The 21,400-nt window shown below is 40.3% G+C and overlaps 1 protein-coding gene across 2 annotated transcripts in view; it reads right to left on the bottom strand.

Moving 5' to 3' along the window:
- Nucleotides 1–21,400, bottom strand: part of IQSEC1 (IQ motif and Sec7 domain ArfGEF 1) — a 785,306-nt gene that overhangs the window by 675,615 nt on the left and 88,291 nt on the right. The window lies entirely within an intron of this gene.

Genomic DNA, 21,400 nt, shown 5'->3' with positions numbered 1-21,400 from the left:
AGCTTGAGAACTCTATGGTAGGAATCATGGAGAATTGGATTCTACTCCTGCCTTTGCCTTTCTCCATTATCTCATTCCAAATCTGACTCTTTTAATTATACTAAACTGCCTCTCTCAGTCTTGGAGGTCATCTGGACCTAAATGAAATTAATCTGTCAGTCATTTAAGTCCAAGTTCACATTTCCCCATCCTGTTCCAAAGAATGGGATGGATGCAGTCATGCATGAACAGCCCCCTTCCATAGGCACTAAGCACACAGGGAGATGCCATGATAGACCCATCCTTGGGTTGGATGGGAAATCAAGTGATACAATGCTTAATGAATGGAGGTATTTGTGTTCTCCAGCAGGACATGTTCACAAAGGTTCCAACCTCTTTCAGATGATAACCTGAGGCTGAGTACCTATGGCAGGGCCTGAGTTGCTCATTTGCTGACTTCAGTGTCAAAATGTGTTTCTCATTCAGCAAGTGAAAAGTGGTTTTTGATATGTCTATCTCTTTCTACTGCTCCTTCTAAAGCCATTCTGTGTTATGTCGGCCTCATTATTTAGGTAGCTTAGGAAGATGAACCCTGATGCCCATGTGGACATGCACACACAAAACAATCCATGGAGCCAGTGAAGAGTCTTTTTTTTAAATACCCAATAACTTTAAGATATAAAAGAACACAAAAGCACTCAAACCTTTTCAACTCAAGAACAATGGAGCGGACATGTGACCATTCCCAGAAGACTGCATGCTGCATGCTTAGTGCCTAATAAAATCAGGAATGACACACCAATTAAATTATCTAAGAACAATCAGTTTGCATCTGAAATAATTGCCTCGAGGTCTGTGCTACATGAACATGAGTGGGAACAATGTCCAATTCCCAGGTTTCTGCAGTGAACTGTCTGGCCATCTGTGATATCCCACTTACAATAGTTTTACAAGGGTTCCAAAAACACCTTCAGACCCATTCGGGAATTTAAAGGGGAATACCACCAGGATTTTGCTCTCCGTTTTTTTCAAATTACTTCATGGGGAAGAATTAGTCTAGCACTTTGCCTTATACATAGAAGGTACTCAATTAGTATCTGTGGATTAGATGGATCAGAACCTATGCTTATAGGTGGCTTGCCACTATAAAGGATTGCCATATATGTGATCTCATTTGATCTTCATAATATGACAGTGAGAGAAGCAATTGCTGCTGCTGATGTTCTTCATTCTCGAAGGGGACCATGATATCAGGGAGGTGATCCAAGTGAATTGGATTTGAGTGAGGGAGGGCTGTGCAGTCACCAGCCTCACTCTCTCTTCTGGAGCATCTGGTGTCAGGATGACTGGAGATGGCTCAGGATGCAATGGGAGACCTTGGCCAGTCCAAGCTAAGGTCTTGAACAGGTCTCAGTCCAACTGAGGAAGCACCCATTCAGTGATTAAGGCTTAATAAAAAATGAGGCAAAGAATGGCCTCTTAAAGAAAAGACCTGGGAGGGGAAGACTTTCAGTGTTTCTGACCAAAACAGAAAGAATTTATACAGTGGAAAGTTAACTGGGGCTAAGTCAGAGGTCACAGATTCAAATTCTGCCTTAACTACTTAGGATGGTACCTAAGTGACCTTCAGGAAATCACTTAAACAAGCAATCCATCAATGAGCAATTATTTGCTGCTATTTGCTAGGCACTGAGGATACAGAGTCCGAATCTCATGGAGTGTATATTCTATAAGAGGAAACAAATGACACAGATGTAAATATATACAGAATAAATCAACACAAAACAATTCGATATAAGTTAGGGAAGGACACAACTTTCTTGTGCCTTAATTTTCCTTGTCTTTAAAATGAGGGTGTCAGATTAGATGGTTTCTGAGGTACTTTCTAGTACCAGATCAACCATCCTATGATATGTAAAATCTGGGGGCTGGCCTAGATCAAGGACTCTCAACCTGAGATCCTTAAGTTCCCAGGGGTTCATGGATAGATTTTAGGGGGTCCATTTTCAAAGGGAAAAAATACATCTCTATTTCACAGCTTTTTCTTAGTATTCCTATGGATTTCATTTTTATATTTTAGGAACATTGCTATCAGAAGAGAATACGTTTGATCATATTGCCAAAGGGGTCTATGACATGAAAGAGAACTCTTGGCTAAATGATCTCTACAGCGTCTTCCAGCATTAAATCAATTAATAATCCTATTACCCTCCCACTAGTTTGCGTATTTGTTTGTTATTATTATTAACATTATTATTGTGGCTAATAATAGAGAAACTATATATGTTCAGAGAAGAGCTTAAGAGATCTGGGGATAAGCTGATCTGAAGTGGAGAGGCTGGATTAATCAGTCTCAAACAGCCTTAGCAACAAGGAAAGGGTAGAAGAGGAGAAAAAAAAAGAAAGACAAAGGACAAAAATGAGCCCAGATGAGGAAACTGTGCCTCAGAGAGACTGTCTTGCCCAAGGTTACATGGCTGTTGAGTAGAAGGAATCAATAAATATTTATTGCCATTTTCCTATGTTTCCTGTGCATGGGAAGTTTAAACTTCTTGTTTGGGAAAGCAAAACTCACATCCAAGAGGCAACTGGAGAAGATAGCAAATAATGAAGTGTTAAATTGTGCAACGCTGATTAAAAGTGCTATAATAATATTAATATCTCACATTTTCTAGCATTTTGCAGCTAACAAAGCTCTCACATGCATTATCTCATTTGCTCTTTGCAACAACCCCATGTGGTAAGCTAGACGGGTGGTCCTGTGGAAAGGATGTTGCATTTGAAGACAACCTGGGCTCACACCCTGGTTCAGCCACTAGTATGATTTAAGGAAAGTCACTTGAGCTCCCTGAGCCTGTTTCTTCATCTGTAAAACAGAGGGAGTTAGACCACAGAGAACAGTGGAAAGAATGCTGGATTTCACTATAGCATCATAGATCTAGAACTGGAAGAGAACATGGAGTTCAACCACGTCATTTTGCAGATGAAGATTGGGAGTCAAAGGCCAGAGATTTGAATATCACCTCTATTGCTTACAAGAACGACCTCAGGCAACTTACATAACTTCTCTGGGCCATTTCCTCACCTGTTAAATAAGGAGGTTGAACCAGATAGCCTGGAAGGTACCTTATCACTTCAAATCAACCACCCCATTGTACTCATTTTACAGAAGATGAAACTGAGGCAGAAATGGTAAAGTGACTTGCTTAAGGTCATTCAGCTAATAAGTTTGAATTTAGAATAAGTTTGATTTAGAACCAAAACTTCAGTATCTTGATTTCCAGCCCAGTCTCCTTCCAGTAGCAATCTCTTTGGATTCAAATGGTGGGAGAAAGCATTATGAATTTAGCATTTATTACTGGCATTTGAATTTACCAGATTTTCTCAAAAATGTTTCATGACTAAACAGATTCAATTTGGAATCATTTAATGCATATCACCACAGCAACATAATATAACCAGCCATACTTCTTGGAAGCAACCATGCTTTCTCCCATTCTTGCCGCACCAGCTTGGTTCTTTTAAGAGAATATCCAGAAATGTCACTGTGTAGATAACCATAGTAGAATATCCCATTGGGACTACGGTAGAGGCAAGCATTTGAGCATGGGGGGAAAAGTGACCAATGCACAGACCCACATATCTGGCACTGCTTTGCCTTTAGGTTTTGAATTTGGAATAAATAAGCAGTAGAATGAGTTGCAAAAAAAATCAGAGAAAGGATACCAACCACAAAAAATAGCTCCTTCTGGGGACTTCATTCTTATGTGTACAAGCCATTGAATGAGCACATTCTCTAGGAGATGCTGGCATGCTTACGACTTTTTGGTGGAAGTCATCCCCACAGGATTTGCCAGCCTATTCCAATTTACTAGCCACAGTCATACACTATATATCTGATCAAAGAATCATAGAGAACTGGAAGGAAGACTATATCATCTAATCTAGCCCTGTCCTTTTGCAGAGAAGGAACTGGGGCTCAGAGAGTTCAGGAATTTGCTGAAGGTCACAGAAGTAGGAAGTGACAGGACTACAATTTGAACCCATATCCTCTAACTCCAAAACCAATGTTTTGCCCACTGTGACTTTCCAAGTGCTTTTTCCCCCACAAAGACCTGGGACACAGGAGTTTGGAAATCATAACTAAAAAACCAATCTGAAGACTTGGGCTCCTCCTTTGGTCTTCTCCCTGCACCCCAGTCCAAATCCTATTCTTCATTCCTTAAACTTTGCTTTTCTTCCTAACAGCTACCTATGAGCCTGACTTACCCAAATAATCATACCAGGATATAGCACTGGACCTGGAGTCAGGAAAAGTTATCTTCCTAAGTTCAAATCTGGCCTCAGACACTTAATAGTTGTGTGACCCTGGGCAAGTCACTTAACCTTGTTTGCCTCAGTTTCCTCATCTGTAAAATTAGCTAGAAAAGGAAATTGTAAACCACTTTAGTCCTTTTGCCAAGAAAACCCCAAATGGGTTCACAAAGAGTTGGACATGACTGAAATGACTCAACAACTCCATAATCTGTCTGTGTGATGCAGCATATGATCATAAAGAGCATTTATATATCTAGCTACATATTATATCATTGATCTTCACAACAGTCTTAGGAGTTAGGATGAGTCTTATCAATAGTGGAGAATAATCAGAAATGTCGCCATACAGCCAATAGCTAAACATTGAATTAGGGGATGGACCGTATTTTGAGGAAATATTTGGTTCAAACTTGGGGATAAGATTTTAAAATTACATGACATTTACTCTTTGTTGTCCAAAAAATTTCATATATTTTCTTGTCAAATCAAAGACTCTAATCTGGGGGCTCAGCATCTCTTTCTCTACTGTCTGTCCTATGGTGGACGATGGCCTTTATTTAATACAGGCAAAAGTCAAGGAAGCCCTTTCCTGGGTGCTGAGAGTCTGACTAGCTTCATATCAACAAAATGCCAACAAATGCCTGTCTTTAAGTTCAGAAGGAAACACAAGCAGGACAGCTTTGAAAGTAACACACTGAATTTATTATATACTTCTAAAAAGCAAGCCATAAATAATAGTCATGGTTCCACATATAATCCCTTTTTTCTGTTCTACTTTGTCTATAAAAAATGTTCTTTTTGTTGGCATTCTTTAAATTCACAAACCAGAGATAAATACATTGACAGATAAATTAATTAACTAGGTAATTAATTAATAGATAACATGGCACAATGGAGAGAAGACTGGCTCCTTTGGAATCAGAGGATCTCTGAGGCCTCTTTCATCTCTTCGTTTATGATTCTATGTACCTAAATGAGATCCATTTTTAACATTCATGACGAAAAGCCAAAACACTTTGTTGTGCCTCTCTTTGTCAAGTTTCCACCCCTTTGACTACAACAAGTTATGAAGAAGGCTCTATTCCCTGCAGCTCAGGGACCAGAAGCAAGGATGAACTCTCCTCCTTCCTCCACCAGCAACCCATTTGAAAGGCTCGGCTTCAACAGCTTTGAATGAGAAGCTTCTTTTGTTCCCTGGGAGCCTCCACCACTCCCTCTTTCCAAGCTCCATTGGGAAAGGAAGTGAAGCCCAGAATAACCAGAGTCTGAAATACGAAGCCTCCAGCCAATCAACCAACTCTGCCAGCCTAGAGACTTCCGACAGCACGGGATCAGGGATGTGACCCAGGGGGTGCCTAGTGCTTCCAGCTCATGGGGAATGTGCAGGAAAAAAATGAAACAACAAACAGGAAAATCGCCACCCACAACTTCTATTGCTCCTTCCTTTCATCTGGATCTGTCAAAGCAATTTCAACATTAATTAAGCAAGTCTCAGAACATCCCTAGGAGGCGTCTAAGTATAACTCTTCTCATTTTACAGGTGAATAAACAGAAGCAGAAGGAAACTTTGAAAGGTCACCCATCCTCAAATCACATTGTACCAGTCCTCACATTCCCTACCCTTGGGACTTACATGGATTTTTCTATCAAGGGCAAGGAAAGATAGAACCCCCCCCCCCAAATGGTAGGCTATGAGGTTTGATATAATTGGCATAATTTCCTTTCTTTTTTCTTTCTCTCTCTTCCCTTCTTCCTTTCCTTTTTCTTCCCTCCTTCCTCCTTTTTCCTTCCTTTCTTTTTCTTCTTTCTTTCCCTTCCTTCCTTCCTTCCTTCCTTCCTTTCTTTCTTTCTTTCTTTCTTTCTTTCTTTCTTTCTTTCTTTCTTTCTTTCATTCTTTCTTTCTTCATCCAGTGCTTTTTCCATTATGCCAGATGGTAGGTACTGAAGAGTCAGTCACATCTCTTCTTGCAGGGACAAAGAACTGGAAACTAAGGGAGTGTCCATCAACTGAAGAATGGCGGAACAAAATATGGTATATATGAATGTAACGGAATACTGTTGTGCTATAAGAAATGACGAAAGGGAAAGTTTCAGAGAAATTAGAGAAGACTTGCATGAACTGATGCAGTGTGAAGGGACCAGAACCAAAAGAGCAATTTACACAACAATGACACTTTTAAAATGAATAACTTTGAACGATTTAAGATCTCTGAACAATACCTGGTCAACAACGATTCCGACTATGATTAAGAATGTTACTTACCTCCTGGTTAGGAGCTGATGGAGATAGACCAAGGGTACAGAATGGGGCATATCTTCTTGGACATGGTCAGTATAGGACTCTTTTTTGCTGGGAGTATGCATATTTGTTACAAAGACTTTATTATTTCCCACCCCACCCCCTTGATGAGGAATATAAAATAAAATCCTGTTAATTGAAAAAATAATTTTAAGTTGTAAGTAAAAAGAGTTAATAATATCTAGCTTTGATGATTGTCTGTGAATAACTTTATTACATGGTTCCTGGCCTCTCCTTTTGAATTGCTGCACCAAATGAAGAGCTTGGAAGGGAATGAAGTTTTGAGGAACATTACAGAACCTAAATCATTACTGCTATCATTTGGCAGACATTTATATAGCACCTATTATGTACAAATCATTGCACTAGGTGCTGGGGATACCCAAATAGTTCCTGTCCTCAGACTAAGAATGTTCTGCTAAGGGATACAAATGAATACATGGTAACTGGAGGCTGGGAGAGTGCTAACAATGGGGAATGGGGCTGGAGTGAGCTTAACAAAGGTTTCATGGAGGAGGTGGCTCCTCTAAAGTTCAACTCTAAAGGAAGAAAAAACTTTCAAGAAGTGGAGTTGAGGATAAAAGGTGCTCCAGGAATGGGAGATGTCCTCTGCAAATACATGGGGGGAAAGGATGGAATGTGAAGGTTGGAGGATCCCAAGTGGATCAAACTGGCTGGAAGACAGAGTGCCTGGAGAAAAATGAGAAATACCTCTGGAAAGGAAGCTTGGAGACAGACTGTGGAGCCTTAAATGCCAGGTAGAAGAATGGATAAGAAGTCACTAAATATACAGGGGAGTGCTATGGTCAAACTTATGCCTTCAGAGACTATTTGAGCAGCTGTGAGCTTTGTCTGCCCTTAATCCACTGTGCGGCCTTGGGAAGATCAACTTCCCTTCTCTGGGTTTCAGTTTCCTAATCTGTAAAATGATGATGGAACAGGAGGGAGAGTCAATTTCTAAGGTCCCTTTTAGCCTTAAAATCCTAGCATTTGTGGTTCACTGAATCATAGATTAATTCCCTCCTTAGGATCTTTGGCTATAAAATTCTATCCATGCTTGTTGTTGTAGATATGTTTCCAAATGGCATAGGTAGGACCATAGATTTAGTACAGAAAGAACTATATGGTCCAACCAAGGGTGGGAGTTCAACCCATAACTTTTTGAACCATGTGTAGAAGTGACTGAAAATGACATCAGTGACTTCAGTCTGCCTCTAGGGCCACTTTTCATAGGAGAGGACCAGGAATGGGGGTCCCTGGATGTTCTGGCAACTTTTCTCACAGGTAAAGGAGATGGCCACCCATGTGGTACATACAAGATGAAGGGCAGTGGCCCTACCTGTCCTGAGATGCCTGAATATATCCAAGAGACAGACAGACAGACAGACAGAGACAGAGACAGACAGAGAGACAGACAGAGACAGAGAGAGAGAGAGAGAGAGAGTCCTCTCACCATATCTTCTGCAGTATAGAACCTACATCATGAGAAAATTATTCCTTTAGCTTAAGGTATTACAGCATCCCATTAAAATACAACTGTTCTTTGGAAGGGTGTACCACATTAAACCATTAATAGTCATTTACAGCATAGCAAGAATTTGGTTATCAAATTAGCCTTAGTACTGACATCAGCAGAAAGAGCACAGGGCTTAAAGTTGAAAAAGATTTGGGTCTGAATCCCAGTTTGCATCTTAAGACTGGACCAGAGTGATTACAGGCAAATCTCTTTTCTAGTCTTCAGTTTCCTCTGCAAATTGTTGGAGTTGTCCAACATGACTTCTAAGATGCATTCTAGTACTTGCTGGCATGGTTTTATTTTTTAGTTAGTTAATTGATTGGGAATCAAAAACTCTGGCAAAGAACAGGATCCCAAGTCATGGGCACTCAATCCACCACTCTCTGGATGACCACTCCTCTCAATTAGCTTATCCTTGGTCCATTTTGGCCCACTGTCTCTTTCTTCCCCATCCTTGTTACTTGTTTATTTGGACCTGATTAACCCAGGCTCTCCACCATTGATCAGCCTGAGGATCACTTAAGTTCTTATCCAAATCCATAATTTTTCAATTACTAGTAAAGATAGAAATAAAGTTACTAATAATGTTATATAATCAGTTGGGGTAGCTCGATAGCACAGTGGATAGAATGCTGAACCTCGAGTAAGGAAGAGTCTTCCTGAGTTCAAATATGACCTCAGACACTAGCTGTATGGCCCTATCACCTGCTTGCCTTAGTTTCCTCATTTGTAAAATGAGCTGGAGAAGGAAATGGCAAACCACTCCAATATCTTTGCCAAGAAAATCCCAAATGGGGTCATGAAGAGTTGGGCATGACTGGAAACTACTGAGCAACAAAGTATTTAGTGAGGGGAACTCACTGCCTCCTGCGTCAGCCAATTACACTTTTGGACAGCTTGAATTGTTAGGAAGTTTTTCCTTACTTCAACCCTCAGTTTTCCTAGATGCAAGTTCCACTTACTGCACCCCTTTCATCATGTCACCGATGGCTGCCTATGGTACCCTCACTTTATTCATCTATTGATTTCATGATTACAGTTAAAGTTATGACATTGCTTATAACATGTTGTTCATTCTTCTGGTCCGAAGGCTTATGAACTTGTTTTCCTATAGTCATAACAGCAGTTTGTATCCCTCAGTCTAATGTGTTGCTTGACAAGAGAAAGAATACTGGTGTTGGGAGTCAGAAGGCCTGGGTTCAAGTCCTGGCTCTAACATTTACTAGCTAGATGACCTTGGACAAACCATTTCCTTCTCAGTACCTCAGTGTTCTCATCTATAAAATGGGGACTACTTGAACAACGTATCTCACAAGACTGTTATGAGGAAAGCTCTTTGGAAATCTTAAATGCTTTAGAAATGTGTTAACATTACTGCTGCTTAATAACAAAGCATATACTAAATTAACTATTGTTATTTTATAACATCAAAGATGATAGTAATACTCCCCAAATGATTAAGAGGAATATTAAGTATGAGTATAAAATGTTCCCCAAATAACAAATGTTACATAAATATTTAACATTTATGTCATCAGCTACATACTGCCCTATACTAGTAAGTATAGGAACATTATAATAGATTTTGTAAAAAGGGCATATTAAAATGATGAATAATTCAACACAAGCACAGTCCCCTCCAAAAATTCTCTACATTTGTCACTTCAGTCTTAGTCTCTAAGTTTTGCTAAACTGCTCATACCATTTCTGACTCAGCTACCAGGTTGGAAGAAACCTAGTTTCCCAATTTCCAAGTCTTGTGAATAAATAGTACTATATATATGTATGTATATATGTGTATATATGTATATATCAGTATGTATGTATGTATGGTGTAGCAATATGGTCACAAGTTATTCAAGGTGCCCCTCAAAGTAGTTGCCTTGGGAGGTCAAACATTATCCAAAGCGTTAATTCCCACATAATTCATGCTACGTTTCTTCTATATTCTTGATCATTTTTCAAAATCATCCTATCCTTTTCCACATCCTTGTCTTTGCTCTTGCCATCCTCCATTTGTAGGAGTCTATTCCATCTACTCAACTTATTTTCATCCACTGACACCTTTTGTATCCTTCAAGACCCAGCAGTCAAGGAAGTTACAGCTGTGAAACCTTTTCTGGATTGCTCTTTGGGAACTGTCTTCAGGGTTTGCATAATATTAAAAAGGTAGCACACAAAAGGTAAAAAGTTGAATTTAATTTTTAGAAACTTGTTCAGTCATTTTAGTCATGTTTGATGCTTTGTGACCCCATTTGGGGTTCTCTTGGCAGAGATACTGGAGTGGCTTGCCATTTCCTTCTCCAGCTCATTTTACAAATGAGGAAACTGAGACAAAAAAGGTTAAGTGACTTGTCCCGGGTCACACAGCTGATCAGTGTCTGAGGCCAGATTTGAACTCAGGAAGATGAGTCTTCCTTACTCCAAGCCTAGCACTCTATTCATAGAACCATCAAAAGTAAAATCAGAGACAGTCTGGTGATATCAAGCTTGAGAAGGAAGGTGGGAGAAGATAAGTGATTGATTTGAAATGGTATAACAACAAGGGAGGAAACCTACCTTTCTTGGGGGACTCAAACTATCTTCAAAAGTCATTTCCAAGAGTCTCAGAGATCACAGATTTAGAGCTGGAAGATGTATTCGAGCTCATCCATCTCAACTGCCTCACCTAATAGATGAAGAAATTCAAGTCTATAGAGGGATGGGGGTGGGATTTATCCATTTATCATACAACTAATTAGAGTCAGAGTCTGGATTCCAACCCAGGCTCTCCAACTTCACATCCAGTTCTTTCCATATCGCCACACTGCCTTTGAGAAATGCCTGGGTTTTCTCTTCTACAAAGTAAGGGACAAACTAAAGTAACTTATTCTTAAAGCTCCTGTAGTCTCTTTTTGATGTTGTTCAGTCATTTCAGTCACGTCTGACTCTTGATGACCCCATTTGGGATTTTCTTAGGAAAGATACTTAAAAAAAACATTTTATTTATAGCTTTTTTTCTACATTACAAGTCATTTCTACACACACTTTCCACTGTTTCCTCCCTGGTAACAAGAAAAAGAAACTGAAGAGTTAAGCAAAGTTAAATGATCAGATGGCTGCATCTGAGATCACATGTGCCGTTTTGCTTACCTCATTTCCCCACCTCCCTACCGAGAGGAAGGGAAGTTTGTTTCATCACCTGTTCTCCCACTCCAAAGTTGACCTTTGCAATGCATCTGAGTTGAGCTGCTTTTGAATATTGTTTTCATTTATGTTATTATAGGGATGGTGTACGTTATCCCCCTGGTTCTGCTGACTTTACTGTGCAGTATGCAAATTTTCTAATGTTTCTATGAACTGCTTATATCCATCATTTCCAGATCATCCCTTAAAGTCTAACATTATAAGAGACTGTAACCTATGAAAGGGCAGAGTTTCATAATCTTTCAGAATCACTATGTTGAAAGGGACAACGCTCATTTAGAAGTAAAAATTCTGTTGTATTTGTGGGGAAAATATGTATGTTTATATGAGTATATACATCAGAGGTTATCTAATCTATTGCTGTTGTTCAATGGTTTCAGTCGTGTCCAACTCTTCATGACCCCCCTTGGGGTTTTCTTGGCAGAGATACTGGAGTGGTTTGCCATTTCCTTCTCCAGATCATTTTACAGATGAGGAAACTGAGGCAAACAGGGTTAAGTGACTTGCTCAGGGTCACACAGTTAGTAAGTGTCTGAGGCTGGAGTTAAATTCAGGTCCTCCTCATTCCAAGCCCAGTGCTTTATCCACTGCACCATCAGTTGCTTCTTATTTAATCTAATTCCCTAATTTTGGAGATGTGAAAACAGACCCAGGGAGGGTGTCACTTGCCCAAGGCTACACAGGTTATAAGTAGCAGAGCAGGATTTGAGCTCATCTCCCTCCCAAAGAGTTAGTGTTCTTTCCACCTTACCAGGTTCACATTGTTTATCCATTGGGCTGATCCAGGCGTGGAGATGCTTTAGTTATCCTGAGATCCTATTAGGACACTTGGGCAGTTCCTCCCCCATGCAGGGAGGTAGGAGGTCTGAACTAGGCAGACCCTGAGAAGGTCTGCAAGGGAACCAGGGAAGGCAGGTGAGAGTTCTGGAGACCTTCCCTGGCTTCAAGTGTAATAAACTCTCATTGAAGAATCCTAGAATATGGCCCCTGGGAAAGATTCTCATTTGAGGCCTACTGGGATCACACAGCAGGTACTTGGCAAAAATTAGCCTAGAACCCACAGTTTCTGAGCTCTAGTGAGCCTTTCAATACACCAATAGTTATTGGGGAAAAGGAAGAAATAATAATTTAGTAAGTGCCTACAGTGCCAAGCAACTCTTACAAATATTATCTCATTTGAGCCTCACAATAACCCAGTGAGGTAGGTATGATTATTATCCTCATTTTACAAGAGGAAAAACTGAGGGAGACAGAAGGTTAAGTAACTTGTCTAGGGTTACACAGTTATTAAGTTTCAAGGGCCATATTTGGACTTGGGTCTTTCAGACTTGTAATGTTAATGGGACTTAATATAATTGTAATGGGAATTTGAAGATCTTCCCTGCTTTGAAAATAAACACTGCCCCCTAATAGGCTTCAGTCTTCTATACAGAGAGTCTGTTATATTTTGCAATGGAGCACTATGCAGGTATATTTATAGTGATTGCCGGGGCTGTGAATATTGTATTGGTGCTACATCCCCACCCATTAATAGACCTCACACGGAGCCCATTAAGGGAAGCTTACCTAGGGGAGACTTGCTTGTAGGAGGGCTTTCATACTTTTTGCTGATTTCTAATTAGGCACTAAGTCATGAAGGTTGTGATGTCTTCTGGCTCTGAGAAGCATGTATATACTCTGAGTTGATATTTTCCTTTGAGGGATTGCTTATGAGAAGGATCTTGTGATTCCCTGGTCCAGATTCTGAGTGGCCATATGTTCAGAGCTCCCCGACTGCTCAGATGTAAGGGCTCTCTTGATCCAGGGATTCTATCAGTCAGAGCCCTGTATGTTGGTCTTTATTTCTCTGCTTGTATTTTCTCTGTATTTCCTCTGAAGCTCAGGGTTCTTCTGACTTGTCCCCTGAACTAGTGAATATAATTGAAAAAAGATTGTTGACCCCTTAAACAGTTATCTTTCCTAATAAAGCAGATCTAAGAACCTGTGCTAGCAGCCATCCTGGGTATGCCAACGTGGTGGCTACTACAAGACTCCAGCTTCAGTTCTCTATAAACTGTGCCATCTAAAGCACTGGGCAGCCTCTGTCCACTAGTGTCTATCCTTAAACTCCTGATGCCTGTCTGGAAATGGTCAGAAATGAGCAGAGAATCAGCCAAGTTACCAGCCCTCTAAGGTTTCCTCAAAACTATAAGTAGCATAACACTGTCTAGAAAAAAAAAGGGCAAGCATGAAACTGTTCCTGTCTTCAAAGAGGTTACATTCTAATGGGGGAAACAGCTGCATGTACACAGATAAGAATTAGCAAAATAAATATGGGGAAAATACAAAGTAATTCTGGAGGAGGGAGGTTATGATAAGGGGATCAGCATTAAAAGCTAGGGGATCAGGAAAGGTCTTCCTGCAGGAGGGGGCAAGTTAGCTTTCACTTGACCTTACTAGAAAATGGTTCTCTCACATTCTCCTCCCACCAATTATTTTATCAGGCAAGATGTGCAAACCAGCAGGCAATTCAAGTTCATTGATAGGATGAGATATTTTACATTTGACATTCCCATCAGTTTCCCATTATATCTGTATTGTCTAGTTAATTGTGATCATTCATCAAATAACACTTTTTTTTAAAAAAATATAATTTCTTCCTTGGCTTCTGAGGTAATTTTTAGAAAGTCTTTCAAAATGTCCAAAACTACCTCTGATTTCCTTAAAAGAATTTTTTTTCATTTGCAGGCTTAGAACATGTTTTACCCTCCAGAAACAAAGTAATCGCTCTGCTTCTTCACTTTTTCTTTCTCTCTTTTCTTTCTTTCTTCCTTCTTTCCTCCCTTCTTCCTTACCTCTTCCTTCCTCCCATTTTTCTTCTTTTCTTTCCTTCATTTTTCTCTTTTCTTCTTTCCTCCTTTCTTTCTTTCCTCCTTCCTTCCTTCCTTTCTTTCTTTCTTTCCTTCTTCCTTCCTTCTTTCTTTCTTTCTTTCTTTCCTTCTTTCTTTCTTTCCTTCTTCCTTCCTTCTTTCCTTCTTTCTTTCTTTCTTCTTTCCTCTCTTTCTTTCTTTTTTTCTTTCTTTCTTTCTTTCTTTCTTTCTTTCTTTCTTTCTTTCTTTCTTTCTTTCTTTCTTTCCTCTTTCTTTCTTCCTCCCTTCCTTTCCTTTTCTTTCTTCCTTCTCTCCCTCTCTCCTTTCTCTTTCTTTCATTCTTTCCTTCCTCTTGTGGAAATCCTTCCTTAATTCTTGCTTCATAGGCCCTTTGGAGTCAGAGCTGCTACCTCCTGACCAAGTCAAGAGAGGAATTCAGGTAAATAACAGTCACTGGGGGAAAAAAAAACAAACAAACTGAAGACTTCTCTCCCTAGTTTTTAATTCAATTAAACTGTCCCAAAACCAGGCAATGAGGTTGTATAATAGATAGAATTCTTGACTTGGAATCAGGAAGATGTGAGTTCAAATCCAGCCTCCTAAACTTAGTGGTTGTGTAGGCTTGAGCAAGTCAGTTAACCTCCCTCAGCCTCAGTTTCCCCATCTATAAAATGGGGATAATAACATGTTCTACCTCCCAGGGTTGTTGGGAAAACAAAGGAAGATGGTGCATGGTGTCCCAAAAGTCTGTGTTTTTTGCTTTAAGAGCTTACAGCTGCACCAAGACTTTTGGGACGTTGTAAATATAAAACATTATAGAAAACTTAAAAGGCAAATGTTAACTATTATTACCATCACCATCAACAGTTGTTTAGTGCTTCATTAAAGGCTCAAAGAAAGGCACCAAGTTCAAACTAGAGCTAGATAGGAATTGTCTCTATAGGATCCCCAGCATATAGTCAATCCTCAACTTTCACAGGGGTAATGTTCCTAGAAAATGGCACAAAAGTAAAGAATGTAAATGCTGATACGTTGAACCTGAAGGAAGTAGGGGGTTAAAGTCACCACATCACCAAACCGTGTAATCTTTTGTTAGAGACTGCTGAAAATACTCTTTTCTACATACAATTCTCTATAACAAATCATTAAAATTTTGATGAAATGTATTTTTCCCAGCACAGTAACCATGAAACCCATAAAATGCAGTACAAAAAAATAAAATTGGTAACATGCAAAGCATATTTTTCTGCTGGCAATTCCCTAGTATTCTATGAACATTTGTGCCAACATCTCAATTAAAAACAAAAACACTGATTTCAGTCAATATTTACCCATGAAATCTACAGCACCATAAATACTATATAGCAAAGAAAATTCTTAAAAATAAAAGATTTTTGAAACTTAATCCTACCTTTGTCTAGGTTAGAAGGCTATGTGAGTGTGTTGTGCTGTTTGCTATACTGCTCTAGACCACTCTGCCTTGGCCACCCTCTGAAAACCAAGGGTGACTTGCTGAGACTTTAGTCACTGCTGTCTGAAGACTCTGAGATTGGGGAGGTCTCAACATCACCTTCCACACTCTGTCCTTCACAGCTGGTAGATGGCGTTGCATGGTAAAGAAACCATGAGCTTGAAATAATCGGTCAGTGACATCTGCTTCATGTACCACTTGAGATCCTTAAGGATTTGGGGGTATGGGAGTATAGCAGAGACCAATTGACATTTAACTTTGAGGCTGCTTAGTAGGATACCAGCTGCTCCAAAACTCTGCACACATTGGGCCTCATTTTTTTTCTTATTACACATAAAACCGTGCATAGTTGCCAACATGAAAGAAAATATGAGGTTACTAATAAAATCATGTGAATGCTTGAAGATACAACAGTTAAACATGTGAATGTTGAAAATCAAATGAATATATATCTAACCTCAACTCAGAGGACTCCCCTCCCATTCCTAGTGCCATGGGAAATCACTATTTCCAATGATGGTCCATTTCACTTTGGGACAAGTAAGAAATGTTTCCCAACATCAAGGTAAGGACTCTGCCTCCCTAGAATTTCCAAACTTTGCTTCAAGTCTTATCCTTTATGATTGAGAATAAATCTAACCCCATTTTTCCATGCCAACCTATAAATACTTGAAGATATCTATCATATTCTTTAGTTTCCTACCTTTCCTCAATTCTCCTATTCTTCAGTATGAATAATTCCAGTTCCTTTAACTGATCTCCAAATGGCAGTCTCTAGTGCCCAACAACCTTCATCATTCTGCCAGTGTCTGAGCACCTCTGATGGCTCCTCTCAATCACACAGGAGTGTGATAAGTGGTTCTCTTGCTGTAAACAGTCACCCCTTGTTGGGTAGTTCATTCACCATCCATAATGACCCTGAGCTTTTCCCATGGATTCCTATGAATATTCCTGAATTAATGCTGTTTGGTTTTTCTTTCTTTTTTGAACATTCCTACAACTATGCAGGAAGATTATTTGAGAAGATGATTTCCCCCAACACACAAATCATGGAACTCCCAGGGTTTGCATGAACATACGCCTAGAAAGTGTAGAATGAGGCGAGTATGTCCTCAGCAGAGAGTTTAATGTGACGGCAAGTGATAAAGCATATGGTCCATTCTCACAGTGACTACATTAAAGCACCCCCTTTCCTTCTTGGTGAGCCGTTGTGTTACAAGCATCTGCTACAAACTCAGAAAGTTTCGCATGCAATTAGTGATCTGGAAAATGAGGCACAGTGCCTGTAATTTACAGATTTACAAAACAAAACAACAAAAAAAAGCCTCACAAGCCCAGGGGACGTTTCTTTATCTTTACAATTCAGACTGCTCAGGATTTGAGGCCTCTGTGGCTACAACTGGCTTTTGTCCATAATTTAGGGGGACTTATTCCTAAATTAAAAGAAAGTTTTGATTGGGAAGAATACACCAAGGTATGCATGAGTGGCATGGGTGCCAATGATAATGCAACATCCTGAGCAAAAAGGTCTAGTAAGAACCAGGCCTATAGACTACAAAGGCTATAGTTTTCTATAATTATTCCCAGGCCTATCGTCTTCTTACCGTTCCTTCTACATTGCAAAGATTTCATCCCAATGCCTTGGGCACAGTAAGCACTTAATAAATGTATTTTCATTCATTCATTCAGATATTACAGTTTCATTCATTCATTTGTTTAACAAATGTCAATTATCTTCTACATGCAAGACCCTGTGGTAGGTGCTGAGGTTGATATGTGAAAGACTCCAACCCCATTATTTTCCCACAAGTAGCAGAAATGAGCCATGAACAGCAAACAAAAAAAGACAAATCTATTTTAATTGAAAAGAAATTGTCTTAGAAGGTAAATAACTGGAGAAGTAGAGTGTCCTTTTTCTGGTTATTCAGTCTGTTAACAAGTACTTTGTAGGTACTTACTACATGCCAGTACTAAATTAAGCACTAGAGATACAAAAAAAGGCAAAAAAAAGTGGCCCTGGTCTTAAGTAGCTCAGAGTCTAATGGGGAGATAAGGTGCAAATAGTCCTGTATAAACTAGACAGGCAGGAACAAACCGGGGATAGTCTCTGAGGAAAGGCACTAAGATTAAGGAGGACTGGGAAAGACTTCTTGCAGAAGCTGGCCCTTTCTTTAGCTGACACTAAGAGTTGGAAATGAGAGAGTTCTTGGTATGAGGGACAGTCAGTGACAATGCCTGGAGTCAGAAGATGGTGTCTTGTGTGAGGAACAGCAAGAAAGTCTTCCTTCTTATTCTCTTAGTATAACTTCCTACCAAACAGGGGCTAAAATAATAACTGGAACTCATACATGGACGCCTTGCTTTCAGATTCTCTAGGCCGTCCTCCATGTAACTGTCAAAATGGTTTTCCAAAACCACAGGCCTGACCGTGGCATTCTCCTGTTTCAGAATCTTCAGCAGCTTCCCATGATGCTTCTCTCTAACTGCTACTTGTCCATCTCCTCTGCTGAATCCTGATGCAGATCACATCCACTAACCATGGTTATGCCCCAAGGTTCTATCCAATGCCTTCTTCTTCTCAACTGTTTAACTTGGTGATCTCATCAAGTCCCATGAATTGAACTATCATGTTTATACTGATGAGTTATTTATGTAGCCCTATCCTCCAGTCTTGTGTTTCCAACTGTCTGTTGAACATCTTGGCCTGGATGCTTTATAGACATATTAAACTCAACATGTCCCTGTCCCCCAAACCTTCCCTATTTTCTAACTGTCCTTTTACTGTCAGGGATACCATTAACCTCCCAGTTCCTCAAGATCACAAGGTAGGCATCAACCTGGACTACTCTCTCTCTCTCTCTCTCTCTCTCTCTCTCTCTCTCTCACGTCCCATGACAAATCCTGTCAATTCTACATTCATAACATCTCTAGTATATGCCTCCTTCTATCCTTTGACACTGACACTGCCCTGGATCAGGCCTTCATCACCTCACTCCCAGACTAACAGCCTCTTGGCTTGTCTCCCTAAATATCTTCTGACTCCACTAAGCTTGTCAAATGGATCTTCCTAAAGTACAAGTCTGACCACATCACTCCCCTCCATTCAATAAACTCCAGTGGCTTCTTCCTACCTTCACAATCAAATACAAAATCCCACTGGGGACTTAAGGTCCCTCAGATTCAGGCCCCCTTCTTAATCCCTCACACATACTCTTGAATCCAGTGATAGTGGCTTCCTTCCTCTTCCCCACACAAGGCAATCCATCTCCCAACTTTGAGTACATTTGCTGGCTGTCCGCCATCCCTGGAGATCTTTCTCTTGGCTTTCTTGGCTTCCTTCAAATCCAAGTTAAAACCCAACCTTCTACATGAGGCTGTTCCTATTCCTTATTACTGGAGTTTTCCCTCTTGCATTATCTCCAATTTCTCCTGCAAATATCTGGTTTGTACATAGTTGTTTGCATGTTGTCTCCCCCAAAGACTGAGTTCATTGAGAGCAAGGGCAGGTTTAGGGGAGTATGTCCAATGTATAGCTCCCAGCACATAGTAGGTGCTTAATAAATCCTTGTTGATTTGTGGAGTTAATTGTAGGGTTAAAAACAAACTCTTCTGGTGAGCATTCAGAGTCCTTCATAACCTGACTCCAGCCAACCTTGCCTGATTCATAGCACACACACTCTCCATTTTAGCCTTTTCTTGGACTTGTCAATTCATCTCCAGCCTCTTGGCTTTGGCATTTCTTTCTCCTCTCAGCCTCTTCACTCATGTGGCACCTTCCATGGGAAACCTTTCCTGTTCCTAGTTCTTACTGCTCTCTCCCTTATATTCAAAAACTAGAACGTAAGTTCTTCAAGGGTAGAGACTATTTTTTTGCTAACCTAATTCATTGCATACAATGGTTACTTAAGAAATACTGTTGGATTGGATTTATATGGTTCTTTAAGTTTCACAGAACAGATGAAGAAGCTGTCCAGAATGGAAATGACCTTCCCAAGGTCATGCAGATGGTAAGTAGCAGAGCTGGGATTCAAATTCAGGTCTTCTGAGTCCACATCTACATTTTCCCACACTGCTTTCTAAAATGCTTCCCCAGGCACAGCTCAGTGAAATAGGCTGCAACAATATTATTATGCACAGTTTAAAAATAAGGGAAGGAAGGCACAATAAAGGAGGTAGTGGACTGATGATCTGGCAGTTTGATTTGATAATCTGCCTAAGAGACAAGTATCTTGGGTAATTCCTCTCCATCTTCCCCACACCCTCATCTCCTGATGCTTAGGGTCAGAATGAGAAAGACCTTGGTTACAGGAAGACCTACATGAGAAAGTGGTTAAGATTTGGGAGTAAGGGAAGGTGGTTGAAGGAGATATTCTCTCTGCAAACCCAGTCTTATAGAAGGGCCAGGAACCAATGTCTTACTCCTTGCCAGGATTTCTTTTTGTTTTCTTTTTGGAGGGGGAAGGCAGGGCAATTGGGGTTAAATAACTTGCCCAAGGTCACACAGCTAGTACGTGTTAAGTGTCTGAGACTGAATCTGAACTCAGGTCCTCCTGACTCCAGGGCCGGTGCTCTATTCACTGTGCCATCTAGCCATGCCTAGGGACTTCTTATATGTTATAGCTTACTGTTTAATCATTTTCAGTTGTGCTTAACTCTTAATGACCCCATTTGGGGTTTTCTAGGCATAGATACTGGAGTGGTTTGCCATCTCCTTCTCCAGCTCATTTTACGGATGAGGAAGCTGAGGCAAACAGGGTTAAGGGACTTGCCCAGGGTCACACAGCTACTACTTGTTCGAGGTCAAATTTTAACTCAGGTCTTCCTTAATCTAGGCCCATTACTCTATCCACTTTATTACCTCATTACCCTCTAACATGCTAGCCAAACCACAAATATACATTGCATCTAGCTACCCAAGTAGTACCCCAGCTCTACCCTTGCCTTCTGCTCATCTCATGAAGTTATAAGATTTAAGGCTTCTGTCTGCCAAAGATATACTTAGGGCATATAGGGGAGCTGTGTCTGTAAAAGAGGTCAAAACTAAAAGAATTAAGAGAGAAGAAAGAAAGCTTAATTATTTTAGGTCTTAAGCCTATGCTCATTTGCATAGCTTCCCTGGTTCATTCCAGCATTTTATTAGTTGATTAGGGACACTGGGTCTGGCTGGAGAGAGAGAGGAAAGGGGGGGATGACTCTGTCTCATTATATAGAAACCTGCTAGGCAGAATTTATAACTTAGGGGACCAGCTCTCTAAATACATCTAGTGGGAGGGGAAGGATGAGTTTGCCTCTGAGAAGCCTCATCGTTGCAGGCCCCATCTCTGTGGCAGCTTATTTAGGGGCCGAGACCGAGACCCTGAGCTCTTCTCATTGGCCCTTGAAAATAATCCTGGATTATTTCCTCCTTTTTTGAAATAGGTTTCCTAATCTATAGCTAAGTGGAAGGATTATTCAACAAGATAATTCCCCCAACACAAGTTATACAACTCCTGGGGTCTGCGTGAACATAAGCCTCAGGAGTAGACAGTGAGATGAGTATACCCTCGCTGAATTTGAGGCGCTCTAGGTCATGTATTTCAATAAATATGCCTCCCCATTCATTGTCTGTAATCGGTCCCAGTCAACATGCTCCCATCTGGCCAGTTACTCCTGCCTTGCCCATGCTTCTGTATTTCCTCTTTCCTTCAGCTGCACTAAACCCATCATTTATAAAATCTGGTGTCTTCTGCACAGGGCTAGGCAGCAGGGGCTGAGCTACCAAAGAGAGCTGCATGATTGGAAGC

This window comes from Petaurus breviceps, unplaced genomic scaffold (assembly GCF_028583685.1).
Source record: "Petaurus breviceps papuanus isolate PSGF00001 unplaced genomic scaffold, PetGlider_PUasm1.0 174, whole genome shotgun sequence".
NCBI lineage: Eukaryota > Metazoa > Chordata > Mammalia > Diprotodontia > Petauridae > Petaurus > Petaurus breviceps.
The sequence above is the reverse complement of the archived record's forward strand: the minus strand, read 5'-3'. Positions and strand labels throughout refer to the sequence as shown.